This window comes from Cervus canadensis, chromosome 4 (genome assembly GCF_019320065.1).
Source record: "Cervus canadensis isolate Bull #8, Minnesota chromosome 4, ASM1932006v1, whole genome shotgun sequence".
Classification (NCBI taxonomy): Eukaryota; Metazoa; Chordata; class Mammalia; order Artiodactyla; family Cervidae; genus Cervus; species Cervus canadensis.
The window spans coordinates 102,933,844-102,940,685 of record NC_057389.1 but is presented as its reverse complement, the minus strand read 5'-3'; the positions used below and the strand labels follow the sequence as shown (position 1 = coordinate 102,940,685).

General features: G+C 47.1%; 1 long non-coding RNA gene across 1 annotated transcript in view; it reads right to left on the bottom strand.

Annotated features, from left to right (window-relative positions):
• Positions 1-2,506: 2,506 nt before the first annotated feature.
• LOC122440689 overlaps positions 2,507-6,842 on the bottom strand; it is a 45,738-nt gene continuing 41,402 nt past the window's right edge. Inside the window, exon 3 of the long non-coding RNA XR_006269144.1 lies at positions 2,507-2,618. This is a non-coding gene — a long non-coding RNA (uncharacterized LOC122440689). The remainder of the gene's footprint in view (positions 2,619-6,842) is intronic.

Genomic DNA, 6,842 nt, shown 5'->3' with positions numbered 1-6,842 from the left:
GCTGAAACTCCAATACTTTGGACACCTGTGAAGAACTGACTCATTGGGAAAAGACCCTGATGCTGAGAAAGTCTGAAGGCGGGAGGAGAAGGTGATGACAGAGGATGAGATGGTTGTATGGCATCACTAACTCGATGGACATGAATTTGAGCCAGCTCTGGAAGTTGGTGATGGATAGGCAAGGCTGGTATGCTGCAGTGCATGGGGTTGCAAAGAGTCAGACACAACTGAGTGACTGAACTGAACTGAACTGAGTGCTTAAACAGCAAACTTATTTTTCACAGTGTTGGAGGCTGAGGAATTCTGAGATCATGGTTAGGTTCTTGGTGAAGACCTTCTTCCTGGTTTACAGATGGCCATCTTTTCCCAGGTGGCACAGTGGTAAAGAATCCACCTTCCAAAGCAGGAGACTCAGGTTCAATCCCTGGATTGGGAGGATCCCCTGGAGAAGGAAATGGCAACCCACTCCAGTATTTTTGCCTGGAAAATCCTGTAGACTGAGGAGCCTGGCAGGTTGCAGTTCATTAGGTCGCAAAGAGCTGGACACAACTGAGCGCATGTGTGTGCACGCACGCACACATCTTTTAGCTGTATCCTTATGTGGCAGAAAGGAGAAAGAGAAGAGATCACCTACTCTCTGGTGTCTTTTCTTACAGTCTCATTCTTGGGGATTCCATCCTCATGACTTAATCACTTCCCAGCTTCTCAACCTCCTGATATCATCCCTTTGGACATTTTAATTTCAGACTGTGAATTTAGGGGGAACATGATATTCAGTCCATGGCAAATATCTGTTCAGATCCTTTGTCCATTTTTAAAAAGATTCCACCTCTACAAGAGATCATTTGGTACTTGCCTTTCCCTGATTTATTTCGTTTCATTATTGCCATCAAGGTCCACCCATATTGTCACAGATGGCAAGATTTCCTCCTTTTTTATAACAAAATAATATTCCATTGCATATATACATATCTTCCATTTTCTTTATCCATGGACATTTAGGTTGCTTCTGTGTTGGCTACTGTAAGTAATGCTGCAGTGAAAATGAGGGTGCAACTATCTTTTTTAAAAACTATTTTCTTAAAAAAATTTTTTATTGATTTATTTTTGGCTGTGCTGAGTCTTAGCTGCTACATGCAGACTTTCTCTAGTTGCAATGCTCTGGCTTCTCATTGCGGTGGTTTCTCTTGTGGAGTGAGGGCTCAGTAATTGTGGAATATGGGCTTGGTGGCTCCATGGCATGTGAGATCTTCCCAGACCAGGGATCAAACCCATGTCCTCCACATTGGCAGGCGGATTCTGAACCACTGGACCACCAGGGAAGTCCGCAGATATCTTTTGGAATTAGTAATTTTGTTTCCTTCAGATGAATACTCAGAAGTGGAATTGCTGAACCATATGTTGTAACCTCTAGTCTGCACAGAATGGGCTGAGGTGGACAGAGGAGATGAGACCAGAAGGAAGAGGCCCCAGAGATGCAGTCCTGAGGTCACCTGTGCCTCCAGTTATCTTTCAGGTACCCACTCTGGACCAGGCACCTCACTGGAGGTGAGCTGGAGCATCCTGTCCCTACAGTGTCCTCAGCTGGGTAGCAGTGCTATTGAGGGATGGCACTCAGGTCAGTTGGGAAGTTGGCAGGGGACCCAAAGTGGACAGCGCCCCTGCCCGTGACTGGAGGTGGGGGAGAAAAGCACCCCGAAGGACCACTGCCAGGCCAGATGTTCAAGGAGGAAATGAGAAAGGGGGCTTGCAGGAGTCAGAGGACGTGCTGACACAGCCTCTCTGCCTGACTTCCGTGCCCTTCCATCTTCCCTTTTCTGGTCCTGGTGCTGAAGTTCTCCCGTTGGACTCTAGGGGGCAGCAAGACCCCAGCTCGAAAGCGTCCACTTTTTCAGTCCCGCGCCCAATTGTGTCCTGCTGCGGCCATCACCCATCAGTTCAGATGAAATTGTTCATGTCTTTTCACACTTTAAAAAAAGAAAGTCTTGATGCTCACATTGTATTCGTGTTTTAGTATTTCTTACATCTCAGACTTCTTTTGACAGTTTCATTGTAGAAAATTGAGATCATCGAAAGGAGAGTTGCAAATCATCAAAAACTGTCACCAGCAGCAGAGACAAGCACAATTCATATTCTGGAGCATATGATTCCATTCAAATTTCAGACAAAAATGAAGTGGAAATGCACCCTGGTGATATACCATCTGCAATTGCATGGGCATCTTTATGTGTCAAATGTCATCTCTTCCTGGCTTTGTTTCACGTTTTCCTGTTGCACCGGAATTGTAGGGGTGGGTTGTCAGCCGCAACTCTCTCCTGGAAACTCTCAGCTCTGCACCCTGGATGGTCACCAGGCCTTGTGTGGTCTGTCTGACTATCTCATGTGGAACATTCAAGTGATGATGAACTGGGGTGGAGTTTTGTTTGTTTGTTGTTTGGCCCTGCCGAGTAGCATGAGGGATTTCAGTTCCCTGACCAGGGGTGAAACCTGTGCCCACTGTGGTAGAAGCATGGTGTCCTAACCAGCGAAGTCCCATGATGGAGGTTTCAATTCTGGGGTTGTTGGTCTTCAAAGAGAATTCCGCATCCTGAGAAGGTTGAGTCTGTTTGGGGTACTACCTGGAAGAGACATTAAAAGAACAAGATTTGCCCAAAGGACCAATGAGACTCAGGCAGACACCTGGTCCTCATGGAGAATGTGATTGAGTGCCATAGTAGGGTGAAATTTGCACCCCCGCCCCAAGTTACCTCTGAATCCTGACCCCTGGAACCTGTGACTGTGAATTTATTTGGAAAACAGTCTTTGCAGATGTAATAAAGTGAGGAATCTCGAGATCTGGGTGAGCCCTAAAGCTGATGACAAGTGTCCTTACAAAAGAAAGACAGAGGGGAGATTTGAGACAGAGAGAGAAATTTGTGAAGACGGAGGTGGAAACTGGAGTGATACGGCCACAAGCCAAGGAATGCTGAGAGCTCCCAGAAGCTTGAAGAAGCAAGAAGGCACCTCTCCTATAGACATTGGAGGGTACATGGCCCTGCTGACATCTTTCTTGTTGCTTTTTTCCTTTTTCAAATGAGAAAAGAAATGTATAGGACTTCGCTGGTGGCCCAGTGGTTAAGAATCTGCCTGCCAAAGCAGGGGATATGGGTTTGATCCCGGGTCTGGGAAGATCGCACATGCCGTGGGGCAACTAAGCCTGCGTGCTGCGGAGCCCGAGTCTGTGCTCTAGAGCCTGTGTTCTGCCGCAAGAGGCGCCATCGCAATGGGAGAATGGAAACAAATAGTAGCCCCCACTTAGCATAACTAGAGAAAGCCCGTGCACAAAAACGAAGACCCAGCGTAGCCAAAAATAAATAAGCAGTTTAAATATGTATAGTTTATTTCCAATGTTGTGTTAGTTTCTAATGTATGGCAAAGTGATTCAGATAGAAATGTACATATATTGTATATATATGTATAATGTATTCCTTTTCAATATTATTTCCCATTAGTTGGTTATTACAAGGTACTGAATATATTTCCCTATGCTATACAGTAAGTCCTTGTTGTTTATCTATTGTAGGTATAGTAGCTTCATCTGCTAGTCCCAGTCTCCTCATTTATCCCTCCCCACCCCCTTCCCCTTCGGTAACCATGAGTTGCTGACACCTTGATTTCAGACTTCTGACCTCCAAAACTGCAAGAGAATAAGTTTCTGTTGCTTGAAGCCACCGAGTGTGTAGCTTTTTGTGGCAACAGCCCTAGGAGACTAATACAGGGTCCAATCAGACACATGGGGAGAAGAGGGTGTCAGGGACCATTTCTGCCTCCTGAGCTGACCTTGATCTCAGGGGGCCTGCAGCAGCTTGAAGAAAAGCTTCGGTTCCCAGCCAGAGATTGAGGTCAGGTCATGGCAGTGAGACCACTGAATCCTAGCCTCTGGACCAGGGGTCAGTGACAAGGGCCCTGGCTTCTCGGCTTTGCAGAAAAGAATTTCCACGAAGATAGAAAGTAGTGAGACAAAGTAAAGTATTTTTTAGGAGGGAAAAATGAGTACAGTGCGTGTGGACAGACACACAGTCGGGCTCAGGAGAGTCATTGAGTCACACGCTTGTGATAGTTTGATTTACTGTTATGGGGCATTTCTTTGAGGTTCCCTTTGGCCAATCATTTTGATTTGCCTGGCCCTGAGTCTGTATTTGGTATATCTCAGGATCCTTCCATATATGCGCATGCATCTCTTAGCCAAGATGAATTCTAGTGAAGAGGCTTATAGGTAGTTGACATCACTTAGTGTGAGGTGATGTCCCATCCCTTTTTGACCTCCAGGGTCTTCTGTGCATGTGTATGGGAGAGGTCTCCTTAACTTTAAGAATGAGGAACATGTGGTCTTTTATCTCTTATCTGGGCAGGGCCCAGACTCCTCCATCATCCTGCTATTATGGAGTTTCTGTCCACAGGGGAGAAACAGTTCAGCCTATTGTTGCTATTCAGCCCTGTCTGACACTTTGTGACCCCATGGGCTGCAGCACACCAGGCTTCCCTGTCCTTCACTAACTCCCTGAGTTTGCTCAGACTCATGTCCATCAGGTCGATGACGCCATCCAACCATCTCATTCTCTGTCGTCTCCTTCTCCTCCCTCCTTTAATCTTTCCCAGCATCGTGGTCTTTTCCAGTGAGTCAGGTCTTTGCATCAGGTGGCCAAAGTATTGGAGCTTCAGCTTCAACATCAGTCCTTCCAATGAGTATTCAGCGTTGATTTCCTTTAGTATTGACTGGTTTGATCTCCTTGCTGTCCAAGGGACTCTCAAGAGTCTTCTCCAGCACCCCAGTTCGGAAGTGTCAATTCTTCATCGCTCAGCCTTCTTTATGGTTCAACTCTTGCGTCCATACATGGCTACTGGAAAAATCATAGCTTTGACTGTACGGACCTTTGTTTGGCCTGGGGCCACAGCTATCTCCTGCTTCACCCTCACTGCTCAGGTTGGGGGTGGGGGTCCTCTGGCCTGAGGTTGTTTAGTGAGTCTGGACAAGATGCAGCTTTCAAACTTCTCGCTTGGCTACCTCGATTCAAGGCAGGAGCTGTGGCTGCCAAGTGTAGCTGCTGGAGTGAACCAGACAAGGTGGGGAGAAGTACACCCAGGCGCGTGAGAATGACTGGTGAGAGCTCCATGGGCCATTATCAGAACAAGGCCAGATAATCTGAACCTGGACCGTCTCACCTGCCACAACTCAAGTTCACACACTCCTTTCCTAGGACCTGCCACAGCCAGGGGCTGGGACGGGTTTCCACAGGTGAATCACAGACTCCACTCGACCCCAAGGAATGACAGTGAACTTGGATGTCGACAAACCCCTGTGTCCTTTTCTTTTGAAGTGAAATGCTGACTGGAGAGTGAATGATTGGGAGATGCGAAGACGTAAAAACAAAGAATAGCTGTTGGGCTGGAGAGCTGTTAACAGTTTAGACTATAATTCTGTCACATAACAGAATCACAGAACTCCCAGTTCCCTGAAAGATATAAAGTGAAAGTGAAGTCCCTCAGTCGTGTCCAACTCTTTGCAACCCCACGGACTGTAGTCCACCAGGATCCTACGTCCATGGGATTTTCCAAGCAAGAATACTAGAGTGGGTTGCCATTTCCTTCTCCAGGGGATCTTCCAGACCCACGGATCAAAGCCGGGTCTCCTGCGTTGTAGGCAGACGCTTTACCATCTGAGCCACCAGGGAAGTCCTCGAAAGATATAAAGGACTGACGAACATCCCTAACTTGTTTTTACAGGAAGCAGACCCCCACCAGGTCAAAACTGCAGACCACAAAAACATAGACCCTGTTGTTGTTTTGGTTTAGTCGCTAAGTTGTGTCCTCTTTTGCGGCCCCGTGGACTGTAGCCTGCCAGACTCCTCTGTCCATGGGATTTCCCAGGCAAGAATACTGGAGTGAGTTGCCATTGCCTTCTCCAGGGGATCTTCCCGAACCAGTGATCTAACCCGCATCTCTTGTGTCTCCTGCATTGGCTACCTAGGAGGCTCAAGATAGACCCTATACTGGTTGAAACCAGAAGGTTGATGATGCCTAAAACTTCACCTTGATGCCAACCAGTCACAGAGTTGTCCCGGGGCTGCTCACACCCTGCTCCTTGAACACTATATAACTGTGTACTCCTCCCTCACGGTGGGTCCCACAGTCTTGAGGGCATCAGCTCCTGTAGCCCCCTTTGCCTGGCAAAGCCTTAAAAGCTACCCTTTCTACTTCACCCAAAACTCTGTCTCCGTGTTTCTATTTGGCACCTGTGAACGAGGCCAAGTTTTGGCAAGAGATGGACAGCTTGGTTTCCCTGGGCCACGCATCTCTTCTCTGCTAACAGGGACTGTGATGGCCCCTTTCAAGGACTCTGGCTTCTGTGCAGAAAGCATCCAGTTTGTTTGTTTGTTTTCTTTGCCTTGAATGAACTCAGTGTGATAGACTCTACACATAACAAAACAGTGATCATTTTTGACATTTGGAAGGGGCATTAAATGCATTCATCATGTTATATAGGGCTTCCCTGGTGGCTCAGATGGTAAAGAATCTGCCTACCACACAGGAGACCCAGGTTCAATCCCTGGGTTGGGAAGATCCCCTGGAGAAGGTATAATCATCACCAAGAGTTTTTCATCAACCCCAATATAAACTCTCTGCTCACCAAAAACTGACTCCCCATGCCCCCACCCTCCCCTGCAAGCCCCAGGACCCTGTGAATCTTGATTCTATTTTCCATCAGTATGGATCTGCCTATTTCAGGGACCTCATACAAGTGGAATCAAGGCAGTATCTGTCCTTCTGTCTAGCTTACTGAAATGTGGTTTTTAAATGATCAA